We start from the raw sequence: 17,813 nt of genomic DNA, 5'->3' as shown, positions 1-17,813 counted from the left end.
TCTCGAGACCCAGGCAATCCCTCCGGCAAGCGGCTCTCCTCTCTCTACCCGAGGTATGAAGAAGTGGCGAAAAAGGGCAACACTAGGGTGGACTCCGACAAAGTTTTCGCACAAGTGTGCGAAAACTGCCATGGTCGGGACAGCATTGGGGGTGAAGTCAAGGAGGCGGAAGCCATATGTGTTCATAATGTCACAAAAGAACTCCGAGAAGGGCGGGCAGAGCCCGCAGTAGAAGAATAGCGGGAAGAACGGGTACCCGTTTGAAGCCAACTCCGAGGCAGCGGCTGGGAGTCCCTCGTGCGCGGATGCGCACGCGTCTCCGTCGCCCAAAAGAGGTAGAAGTACTCCCTCAGCTCCTGCACGCCGAGCTGGGGGGTGAAGATCGCCCGCTCCTTCCGCAGCGCCGCGAGCCGCTGCGCCTCGGCCGACTTCACACCCTTTCCCTTGTCGGCTTTTGGGGCCATGGCGGAGGTGGTGGGGAAGGTCGACGGCGTGGTGATGCTGGTGGCAATGGGGGGGTGGAACGCTGCTCTCTCGGCTTCGAGAAGAAGGGGGGAGCGACGGAGTTTGTGAAGAAGGAGTAGCAGCAACCAGCGAGGGGGAACGAACTGCCCCTGTTTCCTCTGCTTATAAAGAGGGACAGGGCAGACGTTTCAGCCTTCCTAATAAACAACCACCCACGATCTCTCCCACGATGCCGCATTCAACGCGTGCCGTTATGGGAGAGTGCGGTGGATACGAAACAAGATTTGGCATGGCCCAGCCTGCGTGTGCCCGTGCCCTGTCTTGGGCCTGGCCCAACAGCGCTCGGCACCATGTCTGGCCCAGGCCCGGGGGCTCCTGTCGGTGTACTAGAATAGGGGTACCCTAGTACCCCAAACTTGTGCACGGGCAGTTGCAGCACCCCGCGGCAAAGGCTTACCGGGCGAACGCCAAGATCCACCAAGGTTCCCTTGGAGCCATCCAAGAACAAAGTATTTAAGCTAAGGAGACAAGACCCCGGCAAGAGGAGCTTGCCGGGAAGGCCAACCAAGGCGCTCCAAGGAACTTTCCGCGACGCGCCACGCGCTCCGGCAAGGCAGCAAGGCCCCGGCAAGAGGAGCTTGCCGGGAAGACTAAACAAGGTACACCGAGGCCCGGTGAGCGACGAGCTTCTGGGCCCGGCGAAGATAAGGACAGTGGCAAGGCGCTTGCCGCGGCAGGCGGCCACTCTGCGTCCACGCTCCAGCGCATCCACCAACGTGTCGCTCTGGGGGCCTCTCCGGGCGCGGGAGGCTGTGCAGCCAGCAGTGCGCAGTGGCATGCGAAGCTGACCAGATCGCCATCATGGCGAACGGTGGCGCCCCTAACGGTCCTTTTCTGCACTGTTCGGGTGACTCAGACGGGCATTTAATGCCCTTGTCCCCTGCCGTCATGGTTAGGTAGGGTGCACTGTACAAGCAACTGTATCAACTACCTCACTTTTTACGTTTTTACCCTCCTCTGCATTGCCACCTGTCGGTGACCCCTTTAGCATATAAAAGGAGGCCCATGCGCAACGTAGAGAGGGTTCGGTTCGGAGCCTCGGACAGTGGGCTTCGATTCGTTCGTAGCCCAGAAAACATCACATTCTCTCGCTCGAGAGCAAGAACACCAGATAATACAACCAGACAAGCAGTAGTAGGAGTGTTATCTCTCCGGAGAGCTCCGAAGCTGGGTAAAACTGCTCGTGTGCTTCGCCTCGATCTGCTCTTCGTGCGACCTCCGCCCCCCGCCGAACCGAAAGGGGCCCGGTCCGCCGGCCCCATAGGTGTTCGTGGATCAGTTCTCCCCGATAGTGATCAAGATGACGCGCTGCACACCCTTTCAGGTTCGCGCAAGCGAGCCCCTACCTGGCGCACCAAAGATGTCACGGGGAACCACGACCACCTATGGGACCAAGGGCCCCTTGCTAGTTCGACAGGGGGGACGTCGCATTGCACAAAGAGCAGACGAGCGTGGGGCAGCATGGAGGAGATCACACAAGCAATTTTACCTAGGTTCAAGCCGCCGTGAGGCGTAAAACCCTACTCCAGCTTTGGTGGATTGATGGTGAAAGAATGGTGGTGGAGCGTAGTATACTTGCCCGGCAGGGGTGACAGTGGCTACGTGCATATGGGTGTGTGAGTTATCCAACCTTCTAACCCTTTCTACGATTGCCATGGGCCACCTTTTATATATATTAAGGGGTTACCACAATGGCGAAGGAGTCATTATGCACTGATAAGATAGCAAACAGTGCTATCATACCTAACTCTATAGGCTGACAGGGTGCAAAATGCACTGCTTAACGTCACGTCATTGGTTGCCCGGCAAGCCTTGCCGGACTGTTTCGCCAGCTCAACGCCTGCTCGCTTGACACCGTCGCAGGACGGGTGTCATATGTAGGCATTTCTTGTAGAAAGAGGCCGCCACACCGATTGACAACGTGGGTCGTGGTGGAGTGGTTGGGTGAGGTGGTTTTACCTTCGCGAGTCCAGGCAGGCCCTGCCGGGAGGTCTTGGATGCCTCCTTCCGGGGGTGGCCCTGTCCTTGTCGAGCTCGCCTACCCGGCAAGGGAGGCTTTTCTCCTAGTGGCATCGCGCTTATCTGGCTTGATCTTGGTCCGCTTGATCTGCATATTGGTCCTTCGCTGCTTTCGGTCTCTTGTACTATGACCTGGGTTGGTGCCCCAATCATGTTCCCGTGCCTGTGCACAGTCTGGGCAACAGAGCCAGGGTTTGTTGCACTGATAGGGGGCCATAAGTTCCGTAGAGGCTTCTCTCTAGAAAGAAAACATACGGTGGGTGAACAAATTTCTGTCGAGCAATTGATAGAAAATCGCAACGTTATGATGATATCCAAGGAAATGATTATGAATATAGGCATCATGTCCATGTAAAGTAGACCGACTCCTGCGTGCATCTACTACTATTACTCCACACATCGACCGCTATCCAGCATGCATCTAGAGTATTAAGTTCATAAGAACAGAGTAACACCTTAAGTAAGATGACATGATGTAGAGGGATAAACTGAAGCAATATGATGAAAACCCCATCATTTTATCCTTGATGACAACAATACAATATGTGCCTCGCTACCCCTACTTTGTCACTGAGTGAGGACACCGCAAGATTGAACCCAACACTAAGCACCTCTCCCATTGCAAGAAGAACCAATCTAGTTGGCCAAACCAAACCGATGGTTAGAAGAGAAATACAAAGATGTCAAATCATGCTTATAAGAATTCAGAAGAGACTCAAATAATATTCATAGATAATCTGATCATAAATCCACAATTCATCGGATCTCGACAACACATCGCAAAAGAATATTACATTGGATAGAACTCCAAGAATATCGAGGAGAACATTGTATTGAAGATCAAAGAGAGAGAAGCCATCTAGCTACTAGCTATGGACCCGTAGGTCTGTGGTAAACTACTCACGCTTCATTAGAAGGGCAATAGGGTTGATGTAAGTCCTCCGTGATCGAATCCCCCTTCTGCAGGGTGCCGAAAAAGGCCCCAAGATGGGATCTCATGAGAACAGAAGGTTACGGCGGTGGAAAAGTATTTTGGTGGATGCTTCTGGTGGTTTCGAATATTTTAGGATTTATAGAGCTGAGATGGAGGCCGGTGGACTCTCGAGGGGCCCACAAGCCAGGGGCGCCCCTCCTACGGCGCTCCGTGAGGGCTTGTGGATCCCTCGGGACTCTTTTGGCCTTCTTCCCAAGTCTTTTGGGTGTCTTCTGGTCCAAAAAAATCACCGCGGAAGTTTTATTCCATTTGGACTCCGTTTGATATTCCTTTTCTGTAAACCTCAAAAACAAGGAAATAACACAAACTGCCCTTGGGCTCTAGGTTAATATGTTACTCCCAAAAATAATATAAAATAACATATTAATTCATATAAAACATCCAAAATAGATAATATGATAGCATGAAACAATCAAAAATTATAGATACATTGGAGACATATCAACCATGCCGGAGCATGATCAACCTGGCCAAGAGGGTCTATTTCCTGCAAGAAAATGAAGAACAAGCAAGAAACTGAGATTGCAATATGGATATTATGAATATCATAGGAAAGCTCTATTAATCAAGTTGGGTTCTGTGACGTCATTGTCTGGTCATTGAACACAAATGAAGGATGCGAGTTGCAGCTATGGCGAACTTTAATCTAAACAAAACCCAAGTCTAAAACAACTCCCTAAGGGTTGTATTTATGGGGAGCTATAGGGGAATTTCGTCCACCCTTGGCGAGGTGCGACTAAATTTTGTCCTAAGTTGTTTTCCCTATTAATACGAACTCTAAAACCAGCCTATTAAGTGTATTTCAAAATTACATGGGCCTGACCCAAAAATAAGGTGATGCGGCACCTATATCAAGCTATGGACAAAATTTATGAAAGGCCATCTTGTATATTTCATCCATGTACTTGTATGTCATCATGGTCGCTACAAAGTGTTGAAAAATCCACCAAAAACTCTGTTCTTGTCCCCCTTCACGCACCATCATCTCCATGCTTGATCATGCTCCAATATTCATCCTTCTTGTCCATGCTAGGCCGATCATTTATAAGTAAAATAAATGTATCCAATTTAGGTACCATCATATTCTCATGAACATTAGAATTGCTACCAAGAAATGAAAGCATCTAATAATTTAATTGGCATGCGTGAGCTCTAGTAACTAGTCCAATATGTGCAATAGCAGGGATTGTGGGTGTAATTGTATGTGGCACCCCGGCTTAGAGCGACCGGTTTACCCTGCATTGCCAGCCCAGAGACCGTGTCTTCTGGCAACACACAACATATTGGTACAGAAAACAACCGCTTTATTGATGCTAGCGGAACAGAGTTCATATTACAACAACGGTCGAGGCCAAGCGGCACACTCGGTGCGGCTGAACAATATGTACATTATTTAGTGAACATAAAGGGGCCCCGATCCGAACAATTACGCGGCAGCGGAATAACGTCGTAGCGGAAGCTCCATATCACAGGGACACTGATGTGGACATGATCTAGACTCGAACAGCGCTCCTTTCCAACGAGACTTTCCTGAAATCTGGCACGACACGCCAGGTTAGTACATTGAATGTACTTGCAAGCTCACAACAATCATAATCATAATGCTAAACAATATCATGATATTTAACCAATTATTAATGATGCACACTATATGTCAACATGTTGTGATCATGCTCGAACGTCCCTTAGACGACTTACCAACCGTGATCATCCCCAGATCACAAACACCACCAACGTGGTAAAACACACCACCAACGTGGTAAAACACACCACCAACATGGTAAAACACACCACCAATGTGGTCTTTAACAAAATGACTCGTGATCCTTACGGAGATCACCACCACGATCATTATCTAATCCCAATCTCCTCAATGGCCTTCTGCCATCGTCAACAATGCATAGTTTACAGCTTGGTGTGCAATTTTTATTAATCGTTGACTCATGGTGGGACCTACTACGAGGTGTCCGTGACCGTGGATGCGGCTATCGATAGATTATACACTCTGCAGAGGTAGCACACTATACCCACACCACGGAACCCATGGCCTCGCACTCCCATTTGGGTGGACCAACGGCATTCCGACAAAACTCCCCATTGCCACAGCACTCTCTCGGCCACTCCGACCCAAATCACCAACGGGCTGGTCCTGGGTGGCCCCGTGTCTACCAAAGACACCCCGACCACCGTCGTGGTCAAAATCCCACTCGGGGACTCGGTAGCATAATCTCATCAACGAGCACACAAGATTATGTCTGCTTACTGGGCCAGGGCAAGCACGACATAACCTTCCCTAGATGGAGGCACCAACCAGAGGTCGTGTCATTGGACCGAATCAAGGCCTTCCCATAAAGGCAAATGTGGTTGCACCGAAAAGAACTCGATTCAGCGGCACCATGACCGGTATATTTAAGTTGAGTTATATTCAAATTCAAATAAAAATGACCGGTGTCATAGCATGCCATGAAATGCAAAACAATATATGTATCATATAATGATAAAATGACCCATGTCTTCCATATACACACCAAGCTTAACCGTTAACAACTCACATTACTCTACTAGCTCAAAATTACTCACAACTTAACCAAAATATTCAACAACAAGTTTCATTAATTTCTTACGCAAGAAAGTAACTCCGATAACTTTTCCATATACATAACAAAAGATTTCAATATCAACAACCCTTAGTTTCTTTATCACTAAATTAGGTTCAAACATTCTGTAAAACAAGTAATATGATTTAACAGAATATTTTCTAACAAATTTTTATCAATTTTAGGGAGGCAAAAACATAGCTAAATAACTACTATCATGCATAACAATATTATTTCTAACATCATATGAAATAAATCTTAACTTGCTTTCTCCACTAAACTAGTTTCAATTATTTTGTAAATCAAGCATAACAACTATCCAACATTTAACAGAATGCAAATAACTCAATAATTATTTAAATGCAAGGACTAACCATTTCATTCAAGTTAGAAAATCACAAATATTGAAATGGCATCATAAATATGTTGTTGTGGCTTGCCTTAGTGCAGCTGAGGTTCACAAGCCTCCTGGTGATCCTCAAGACAAGCCTCACCTTCTGAAAATAATTTCAAGCACAAAAAGAAAATATCAAGAACACTTCTGAAATTCACCAGAAATTCTAAACAGCTCAGAAAAATATTATCTTTGGTGAGCTGTAAGATTTTCTTTCAAAGAACACAATGCAAAAAGAATCAATTCATTTGGACTTATGGTTAAAAAGTTATACCTGTTTGAAGTGCTCTGTAAATTCAAATGAATTTGAATAAAAGAAAAAGACTAGGGGGTGACGTCGAAGGCGTAAAGCCCAGGGGCGCCACCACTCGTACCGCTTCGCGCGCGTACTGAGTGGCTAACTAGCGGGCCCTGCTAGTTAGGTGGGGGAAGAGGGGGGGAGAAACAGAGATGGCCGCGGCTTCGCCGGAGCTCTCGCTAACGACGAGGGCTCTTTGGCAAAAACGAGAGGGAGGGATGGCAAGAGGAGGTCGAGGCGCACCTGCCCGTACCCGTAGCATGGCTAGGGGTGGTCGGACGGCGTCGAAATCTAGCTCGCGAGCGGCGACAAAACGAGGGGGTCGTCGGAGTTGAAGAAGACGACGAGCAGGGGCCACTCCAGAGGCTCCAAGCGGGCGAGACGGCTTCACCGGAGAGAGGCGGAGGCCCTGGAGGGGTCGCCCAGGCCTGGGAGGGGCTGGAGCTGCCGTGATGACTAGAGGGGATCGCCTGCGAGCTCGAGCTCGGGGACGGCGGCCCGAGGCCTGCCCGGCTGGGCTACGGCTTCCTACTCGACCGTGGAGTGTGTGTTAGTGCTGGAGGATGCTCGAGGAGGTTGGGGAGGGGCTCTATATGTAGGCGAGCGGTGAGGGTGCTTCGGGCTCCGCCGGTGGACACCTGTCCACGGTGCCCGGCGACGAGCGGCGTCAGTGAGAGGGGGGGAAGGCGACGGAGGTCATGCGGCCACTGTGGGCGAGCGGAAACGAGCACAGGATCAAGGGGGTGACGACGAGCGTAGTGCGCCCCGCACTGTTGGGCTGGCCGAACCTTGCCCGTGCTCGCTGCGGCGAGCTCCGGTGTCGGCGAGTGCCAGGGTGGAGTTAAGGGCGTCGAGACGGTGATGGTGGCGAGTTTTGGAAAGGTTGGGCAGGCGGGGGAAGTGAGTATGCGCGAACAGAGCGTTCGGCGGCACCCAGAGCATGTCGATACGCATGCCTGGCATCATGGACATGCGTGGTCACCGCGCGAACTCTCTCCTCAGGCCAGCCTTCGTCCAAAAATCATGTCTGGCATGTTGTTCGTGGTGGTTTTGAAGTTTACCATGGTTTGGTTTAGATCCAGGTGCAGTAGAGAAGATTTTACAAACTAGGTAAGTTTCTTGTCCGTAACTTTGTGATGTTACTGTGGTCAAATGGTTGGGAGTTTGGAGCTGTGCTTTGGAGGCTAGCTTAGAGTTACTAAGGTAAATAAGCACAAGAAAGTTCAGGTCAAAAGGAGTAAGTAAAATGGTATTTGCTATAGAAACCACAATTTCTGTCTAGAACATAAAAGATTTTCTGTAGCAAAAATATTCCAAAAAGTGATGAAATATTTTTGCTCACGGTGGTGCCCTAGGGCCTCTAGAATATTTGTGAATTATCTCAGAATTTTCTGAGCCATAAAAATTAGGGTTGCTTTGGAGCAAACAGATTGGGCTTAGGGTTTTTGAGAGAAAATGAATATTTTTCATTTAAGAAAAATATTCCAAAGATTATTTTGAGGTGGGTCAAAAGTTAAATGATTGTTTGGGAGAGAAGTGAAGCACTTGGGTGAAAGCCAAGGATGCCCAAGTGTTTAAGTCCAAATGAAAAGATTCAAAAACTCCAAGTTTCAAAAAAATTCAAATGAAAACTCAAACAAATAAGAGAGGGCAAAAATCAGGCTGTCACAAACTTCCCCCACTTAGAATGAATCTCGTCCTCGAGATTCGGTTGCTTGGGAAAACCACTACGGATACTGACCCTTAAGGAATTCTTCCTGTTCTCAAGTTGCTTCTGACTTTGTGTGATGCTCCCACTAAACTTTGTAAACTTTTCTGACTTTGCTGCGAGTGACCCTTTCCACTTGATCCAAAATTTTGAACGGTCTTTCTTCATAAGTTAAATCTTTTGCCAATTCTATCTCAGCCATTGCAGTCCTTTTCTTAGGTGGGGATATGCATCGTCTCAATTGTGAAACATGGAACACGTTGTGTATGTCTGCCAATTCCGGGGGTAGTTCCAGTTGATATGCAACCCTGCCCACTCGAGAAATAATTGGGAATGGACCAATGAATCTAGGTGCCAGCTTTACACGAGTCTGAAATCGCTTAACTCCTTTCATAGGAGTGACTCGGAGGTACAACGTGTTCTCCGGGTTCAAAAATGACCTGCCGATGCTTTGCATCATAATAACTCTTCTGACGGGATTTGGCCAATTGCAGTCAGTCTCTGATTTCCCTGACTTGTCTCTCAGCTTCCATCATGAGATCAGTTCCGAAGATACGGCTATCTCCAGCTTGAGACCAATTTAGAGGAGTGCGGCACTTACGACCATATAGAGCTTCATATGGTGACATCTTTAGACTGGTCTGAAAATTGTTGTTATACGAGAACTCTGCTTCTGGCAAGCAATCTTTCCATTTAGCTCCTTCGGCTAGCACACAGGCTCGCAACATATCTTCGAGTATTTGATTTACTCGCTCTGTCTGACCATCCGTCTAAGGGTGATAAATAGTACTATATTTCAGTGCTGTCCCCAAGGCTTGATGGAGACGGGACCAGAAAGCAGAGGTAAACAGAGAACCTCGGTCCGAAGTGATAGTCCAGGGTACCCCATGCAGACTAATGATTCTGGATACATACAGTTGTGCAAGTTCATCTGCCCTGTATCTGGTGCTGATCGGGATGAAGTGAGCAACCTTGGTAAGAGTGTCTTCTATAACCCAGATTGCATCTTTGCCTCGCTGAGTCCTTGGCAATCCTGTGATGAAATCCATGCAAACATCATCCCACTTCCACTGTCAAACTGGCAGCGGTTGGAGAAGTCTGGCTGGCTTCTGATGATTTGCTTTCACCTTGTTGCATATGTCACAACAGGCTAGAAAATAGGCAATGTCTTTCTTCATTCCATCCCACCAGAATATTTGTTTAAGGTCTTCGTACATTTTTGTACCTCCCGGATGAATGGAATACACGGATTCATGTGCTTCTGCCAAGATTTTCTTCTTCAAGTCTAGTTGATTGGGTACACAAATTCATCCACGGAATCGGAGGGTACCAACTTTGTCCTTGAATAAATCTAGGGGCTGCCTTGCCATCTGGCCCTTGACATGTTTTTGTAGCTCGGCGTCACCTGGCTGGGCCTTGCGGATTTCCATCTCAAGTGTGGGTGTAACTTCCAAAATATTAGCGAGTCCAGCATCCATGATGACCAAGTTGAGCTAAGCAATCTCCTCTTGAAGTTCGGCAGGCAATGATATTAATATGACATTTAAGCTGACGGGCTTTCGACTGAGTGCATCAGCAACGACGTTGGCCTTGCCGGGGTGGTAATTTATTCCAAGGTCATAATCCTTGACCAACTCTAACCATCTTCGCTGACGGAGATTTAAATCTGGCTGAGTGAAGATGTACTTGAGGCTTTTGTGGTCGGTAAACATTTGGCACCTTTTTTCAATGAGATAGTGTCTCCAAAATTTTAATGCATGAACCACTACAGCCAATTCCAAATCATGAGTAGGATAATTTCCCTCATGTGGTCGTAGCTGGCGTGATGCATATGCTACTACCTTGCCGTCTTGCATCAGCATGCAACCAATACCTTGTCTGGAGGCATCGCAGTACACATCAAAGTTGCGATAGATGTCTAGAAGAGTCAATACAGGTGCGGTGGTCAGACGTGTCTTTAGCTCATTAAAACTCTTCTCACAGTCCTCGGTCCACTTAAACTTTGTATCCTTTTTGAGCAGCTCCGTCATGGGTTTAGCAATTTTGGAAAACCCTTCAATAAAACGGCGATAGTACCCAGCTAATCCGAGGAAACTCCGGATCTGTGTTACGGTCGTGGGTGGTACCCAATCGAGCACATCCTTTACTTTGCTTGGGTCCATGGCTATAGCTTCGGCGGATAATACATGTCCGAGAAACCCAACTTGCTTGAGGCAAAATTCGCACTTACTGAACTTGGCATATAACTAATGGTCGCGGAGTCGTTGTAGCACTGCTCGGAGGTGATCCTTATGCTCTTCTTCATCCTTGGAGTAAATGAGGATGTCATCGATGAAGACTACCATGAATTTGTCGAGGAAGTCCACGAACACTTTGTTCATCATATGCATGAAGAAGGCAGGGGCATTGGTGAGACCAAAGGACATCACGGTATATTCGTAAAGACCGTATCGTGTGGTGAATGCGGTCTTAGGAATATCTTCCTTTTTAATCTTGAGCTGATGATATCCGGTCCGTAAATCAATTTTTGAGAATACTTTAGCCCCAATGAGCTGATCAAACAGATCATCAATCCTTGGTAGTGGGTATTTATTTTTGATGGTGACCTCATTCAGCTGGCGGTAATCTATGCACATACGGCGACTGCCATCCTTTTAGCCCACGAAAATTGTAGGTGACCCCCATGGTGAAGAGCCAGGACGAATATAACCCTTCTGGAGTAATTCGTCAAGTTGTTTCTTTAGCTCCACTAATTCTGATGAGGGCATCCGGTAATACTTCTTGTATAATGGTGCGGTTCCTGGCACAAGATCTATGGCAAAATCCAGTTCTCGATCTGGTGGCATGCCTGGCAGTTCTTCTGGAAACACATCAGGGTACTCACCGACCACAGGAATAAATTCCAATTCAACCACAGCGGTGCAAACTAGTTCTGGCTTGGGTACATGCTTGCGAGCATAGAATTTGGTGAGCTGCCCATTCAGACTGGTCAAATTTACTTCTCTGGTTGCGCAGTTTATACAAACTTGATATTTGGTCAGCCAATTCATACCCAATATAATATCCAACTGTTCAGACTCAATGACTATCAGAGATGTTGGAAAGTAGACCCCGTTGACATTGATCTCCAGATCACGGCAGACTAGATTGCTCTTGATTATAGATCCCGGGGTTTGTACCAGCATATTTTTGCCCAAAATGGTGCAAGAAAAATTGTTTTGGGCGGCAAAACTCCGAGAAATAAAAGAATGGGAAGCCCCAGAGTCAAATAGAATTACTGCAGGTTTGTCATGAACAGAAAACATACCAATGACGACTTCTGGCTTCTCTTGGGCTTCATCGACGGAGATATGATTCACGTGCCCAGTGAAGTTTTGCTGGGTTGGCCCTGACTCCATAAAGTTGACTTGTGGCCTGCTTGGGGCATTCACCTTGTGGTTCTTGGGGCACTGTTTGGCATAATGTCCGTGTTGCCCGCAAACGAAACAAGTATTATTGTGCTGGCGCTCCTCATGTGTTGGACTGGTTACAATATTCTTGACTTGAGTGGTGGTCCTGTTAACATTCTGCTGCCAATTTGGCCTGTATTCCACCTGAGTCTGCTGCCAGGTATGAGCCTTTTGCATAGGTTGTCCATCCTTCTTTGGCTCAAACTTGTGCTTGATGTCATTGTTAGCCGGCCTATTATCGGATATAAGCTTGTGCTCCCGTTCAGCAATGAACGCCTTGTCCACCAGAGTTTGGAAATCGGTGAAATCAAACATACTGAGGGCACACCGAAGTTGTGGGTTTAAACCTCCAAGAAATCTGTGAATCTTCCTTTCTTCAGTGGCCACATCATATAGAGAGTAACGAGCCAAATGATTGAATTTTTGCAGATACTCAGCCACAGACTGATTTCCTTGGACGAGCGCAAGAAATTCACACTGCTTGGCCTTCATAACTCCAGTAGGGATGTGATACTTGCGGAACTTATCCATGAATTTTTCCCAGGTGACTTCTTCATCAATCGGCCACATGGCTTTTGTATTTTCCCACAATATGGCAGTTGCGCCTTCAAGGTAATGGGTTGCAAATGGGACTTTATCATTCCCTTCAGTCCGGGCGATCTCAAGCTTTTTCTCCATGGTGCGCAACCAATCGTCTGCATCCAATGGTTCAACAACCTGACTGAAACTAGGTGGATTGGTCCTTTGAAAATCTGACAGCTTTGAGTGATGACCATTCTGATTTCCATTCTGTCCATCCATAGCTTGCACACTTCTCAATATTTCAATTAGATCATTGTTCCTTTTCTCTTCAAACATACGCAGAACTTGCTCGGTGGAGGGAGGATCAGGCAGTGGAGGTGGTGGCTGAAAGTACGGCTCGGGAGAATATCCTGCCTGTCATGCGGAACGATGAACAGGAGTTCCCTCATGAACGTTGCTACTGCTGCCTCCCCGCGCCATCCTATTGAGGATTTTTCCCAAGACAATGCAATCGAGATGAGAGACATCCAAGAATAAAATCGGGGAAAAGCCAGCAACCAATCTCGAAAAAGACAAAAGAGCGAAAAAAATACGACGATTAAAGTCCCAACATAATTATACATAGACTCATACATGAAAATTAAACAACATGACTGGTTCTACTACTCTCCTACATGGAGCATCATGACTCGTACAACTACATCTGTACCCCATCTAGATGACTGCGAATACTCAAAGACACTACTGCTCTGCTGGTGCTGCGGTGTCCTCCCCTAAAGCGGTCTCGGATTCTGAGCTGACGTGAGTAACGGAAACCTCCGAGTTAAAGGTAACACAATGACGCTTCCTCGAGGGCTCTCCCTCAGGGGCAGGGGTCGGATGAAGCATCGGGGCTACAGGGGTAGCAAGAAGTGAGACCCACTCGGCAGGAGCACTGAGAGGGTTCACGGCCGAGACGCCTATGCTTCTCGGGGGAGTAACCAGCGAAATAGGGGAGCTAGAACTAACTGGGACATAAGGGGTAAATCCCAGTGAGGACAGAGTAGTGGTGGATCTAGTAGTGACCAAGGTAGCGGCTAAAGCAGTACGGGCATGAGTCAGCTCTCGAGCCAGCTCGTGGATCATCAGATAGCTAGCAGTGATATAGTGAGCAAGATGGCTAGCAACACTATCAGACTCCGGGTCAACGAGAGGAAAACGAACACGACCATTGTCATGCAGAGATGGGTAGTAATAGAAACCTGGGTGGTGCTGCATTTGAACCTCGGTATAACGAAGCTCGACAAGGACCTCAAATGTGGCAAACTGGATAGCCTGAGAAGCGGTGGAGGCATAACCACTCTGAGAAGTGCGAGTGTAACAGCCGGAATCGGAACTCGTGCGCAGAGTAACCACTGCGTGATACTCATACATTGAGTCTGTTAGACGCTCCCGGTACACACGGTAGACTAGTTCGTCTCCGTGAGGGTACATCCGATGCCACACGTTGTGGAGAAGGTGTGGTGACGTGTACGGCATCAGCTGCAACTGGCACGGATACGGCACTGGAGCCATCTACACTCACAACCATTAGCGGGTTAGGATAACAATAATAATCAAATGACTAGAATGCAACAACCAGCTATAACTGCTACCGGCACTCAAATTTACTCACGCCTAGTGTCTAGTTAACGCATCGTAGTCTAGCGTGGCTTACAGTCAGCGCAGCTCTGATACCAATCGTTTTGGCACCCCGGCTCAGAGCGACCGGTTTACCCTGCATTGCCAGCCCAGAGACCGTGTCTTCTGGCAACACACAACATATTGGTACGGAAAACAACCGCTTTATTGATGCTAGCAGAACAGAGTTCATATTACAACAGTGGTCGAGGCCAAGCGGCACACTCGGTGCGGCTGAACAATATGTACATTATTTAGTGAACATAAAGGGGCCTCGATCCGAACAACTATGTGGCAGCGGAATAACATCGTAGCGGAAGCTCCATATCACAGGGACACCGATGTGGACACGATCTAGACTCGAACAGCGCTCCTTTCCGACGAGACTTTCCAGAAATCAGGCATGCCATGCTAGGTCAATACATTGAATGTACTTGCAAGCTCACAACAATCATAATCATAATGACAAACAATATCATGATATTTAACCAATTATTAATGATGCACACTATATGTCAACATGCTGTGATCATGCTCGAACGTCCCTTAGGACGACTTACCAACCGTGATCATCCTTAGATCACAAACACCACCAACATGGTAAAACACACCACCAACGAGCTAAAACACACCACCAACATGGTCTTTAACAAAATGACTCGTGATCCTTACGACGATCACCACCACGATCATTATCTGATCCCAATCTCCTAGATGGCCTTCTACCATCGTCAACAATGCATAGTTTACAGCTTGGTGTGCAATTTTTATTAATCGTTGACTGATGGTGGGACCTACTACGAGGTGTCCGTGATCGTGGGCGCGGCTATCGATAGATTATACACTCTGCAGGGGTAGCACATTGTACCCACACCACGGAACCCATGGCCTCGCACTCCCATTCGGGTGGACCAACGACATTCCGACAAAACACCTCCATTGCCACAGCACTCTCCCGGCCACTCCGACCCAAATCCCCAACGGGCTGGTCCTGCGTGGCAACATGTCTACCAAAGACACTCCAACCACCATCGTGGTCAAACTCCCACTCGGGGACTCGGTACCATAATCTCATCAACGAGCACACAAGATTATGTCTGCTTACCGGCCTAGGGCAAGCACGACATAACCTTCCCTAGATGGAGGCACCGCCCAGAGGCCGTGTCAATGGACCGAATCAAGGCCTTCCCATAAAGGCAAATGTGCTTGCACTAGAAAGAACTCGATTCAGCGGCACCATGAACCAGTCAACGGTATATTCAAGTTGAGTTATATTCAAATTCAAATAAAAATGACCGGTGTCATAGCATGCCATGAAATGCAAAACAACACATGCATCATATAATGATAAAATGACCCATGTCTTCCATATACACACCAAGCTTAACCGTCAACAACTCACATTACTCTACTAGCTCAAAATGACTCACAACTTAACCAAAATATTCAACAACAAGTTTCATTAATTTCTTACGCAACAAAGTAACTCCGATAACTTTTCCATATGCATAACAAAAGATTTCACTATCAACAACCCTTAGTTTCTTTATCACTAAATTAGGTTCAAACATTCTGTAAAACAAGTAATATGATTCAGCAAGCATTTAACAGAATATTTTCTAACAAATTTTTATCAATTTTAGGTAGGCAAAAACATAGCTAAATAACTACTATCATGCATAACAAAATTATTTCTAACATCATATCAAATAAATCTTAATTTTCTTTCTCCACTAAACTAGTTTCAACTAGTCTGTAAATCAAGCATAACAACTATCCAACATTTAACAGAATGCAAATAACTCAATAATTATTGAAATGCAAGGATTAACCATTTCATTCAAGTGAGAAAATCACAAATATTGAAATGGCATCATAAAAATGTTGATGTGGCTTGCCTTAGTGCAGATGAGGTTCACAAGCCTCCTGGTGATCCTCAAGACAAGCCTCACCTTCGGAAAATAATTTCAAACACAAAAAGAAAATATCAAGAACACTTCTGAAATTCACCAGAAATTCTAAACAACTCAGAAAAATCTCACCTTTGGTGAGCTATTAGATTTTCTTTCAAAGAACACAATGCAAAATAATCAATTCATTTGGACTTATCATTAAAAACATATAGCTGTTTGAAGTGTTCTGTAAATTCAAATGAATTTGAATAAAATAAAAAGACAGGGGGGTGACGTCGAAGGCGTAAAGCCCAGGGGCGCCACCACTCGTACCGCTTCGCACGCGTACTGAGTGGCTAGGGGTACCGAGTGGCTGACTAGCGGGCCCCGCTAGTCAGGTGGGGGAAGAGGGGGAGAGAAACAGAGATGGCCGCGGCTTCGCCGGATCTCTCGCCGGTGACGAGGGCTCTTTGGCCAAAACGAGAGGGAGGGTTGGCAAGAGGAGGTCGAGGCGCACCTGCCCGTACCCGTAGCGTGGCTAGGTGTGGTCGGACGGCGTCGAAATCTAGCTTGCGAGCGGCGACAGAACGAGGGGGTTCCTGGAGTTGAAGAAGACGGCGAGCAGGGGCCACTCCAGAGGCTCCAAGCAGACGAGACAGCCTCACCGGAGAGAGGCGGAGGCCCTGGAGGGGTTGCCCAGGCCTGGGAGGGGATGGAGCTACCGCGGCGACCAGAGGGGATCGCCGGCGAGCTCGAGCTCGGGGACGGCAGCCCGAGGCCTTCCCGGCCGGGCTACCGCTTCCTACTCGCCTGTAGAGTGTGTGTGTGAGTGCCGGAGGATGCTCGAGTAGGTTGGGGAGGGGCTCTATATATAGGCCAGTGGCAAGGGTGCTTCGCGCTCCGCCGGTGGACACCTGTCCATGGTGCCCGGCGACGAGCAGCGTCAGTGAGAGGGGGAGAAGGCGACGGAGGTCACCCAGCCACTATGGGCGAGCAGAGACGAGCACAGGATCAAGGGGGTGACAATGAGCATAGTGCGCCCCGCACTGTTGGGCTGGCCAGACCTTGCTCGTGCTCGCTGCGGCGAGCTCCAGCATCGGCAAGTGCCAGGGCGGAGTTAAGGGCGTCGAGAGGGTGATGGTGGCGAGTTTTGGCAAGGTTGGGCAGGCGGGGGAAGCAAGCACGTGCGAACAGAGCGTTCGGCGGCACCCAGAGCGCGTTGACATGCATGCCGGGCATCATGGACACGTGTGGTCACCGCGCCAACTCTCTCCTCAGGCCAACCTTCGTCCAAAAATCATGTTTGGCATGTTTTTCGTGGTGGTTTTGAAGTTTACCATGGTTTGGTTTGGATCTAGGTGCAGTAGAGAAGATTTTACAAACCAGGTAAGTTTCTGGTTAGTAACTTTGTGATGTTACTGTGGTCAAATGGCTAGGAGTTTGGAGCTGTGCTTTGGAGGCTAGCTTAGAGTTACTAAGGTAAATAAGCACAAGAAAGTTCAGGTCAAAAGGAGTAAGTAAAATGGTAGTTGCTGTAGAAACCACCATTTCTGTCCAGAACAGAAAAGATTTTCTGTAGCAAAAATATTCCAAAAAGTAATGAAATATTTTTGCTCAGGGTGGTGCCCTAGGGTCTCTAGAATATTTGTGAATTATCTCAAAATTTTCTGAGCCATAAAAATTAGGGTTGCTTTGGAGCAAACAGATTTGGCTTAGGGTTTCTGAGAGAAAATGAATATTTTTCATTTAAGAAAAA

The sequence above is a fragment of the Triticum dicoccoides genome, chromosome 1A (assembly GCF_002162155.2).
Source record: "Triticum dicoccoides isolate Atlit2015 ecotype Zavitan chromosome 1A, WEW_v2.0, whole genome shotgun sequence".
Classification (NCBI taxonomy): domain Eukaryota; kingdom Viridiplantae; phylum Streptophyta; class Magnoliopsida; order Poales; family Poaceae; genus Triticum; species Triticum dicoccoides.
The sequence above is the reverse complement of the archived record's forward strand: the minus strand, read 5'-3'. Positions refer to the sequence as shown.